Below are 587 nucleotides of genomic sequence, written 5' to 3'. Positions count from 1 at the left end.
CCGCCGCCGCCGTCGCCTCCGCCACCCTCCCCCCAAAAGACCAGCCCGCCGCCGCCAAGCCCGCCACCACCGCCACCTCAGCCGCCCTCGCCGCCGCCGCCCTCGCCACCGCCTCCCTCGCCGCCTCCGCCCTCGCCACCGCCACCGTCGCCGCCCCCGCCCACTCCGCCGCCACCATCGCCACCGCCGCCGTCGCCTCCTCCCCCCTCTCCTCCGCCGCCCAGCCCGCCGCCGCCCTCGCCGCCTCCGCCCTCGCCGCCGCCACCGAGCCCTCCCCCTCCGTCGCCGCCGCCTCCAAGTCCGCCGCCGCCGTCGCCACCGCCACCCTCGCCGCCGCCGCCCAGCCCGCCGCCGCCAAGCCCACCACCACCGTCACCTCCGCCGCCTAGCCCGCCGCCGCCCTCGCCGCCACCACCGAGCCCGCCGCCTCCCTCGCCACCCCCCTCACCGCCGCCGTCTCCGCCGCCGTCGCCGCCGCCATCGCCGCCGCCTCCCTCGCCGCCGCCGCCGTCTCCGCCGCCACCATCGCCACCGCCGCCGTCGCCCCCTCCCACATCACCTCCGCAGGATAGGCTGCCGCCGACATC

Source organism: Emiliania huxleyi (assembly GCF_000372725.1).
Source record: "Emiliania huxleyi CCMP1516 chromosome Unknown EMIHUscaffold_205, whole genome shotgun sequence".
Classification (NCBI taxonomy): Eukaryota; Haptophyta; order Isochrysidales; family Noelaerhabdaceae; genus Emiliania; species Emiliania huxleyi.
The sequence above is the reverse complement of the archived record's forward strand: the minus strand, read 5'-3'. Positions refer to the sequence as shown.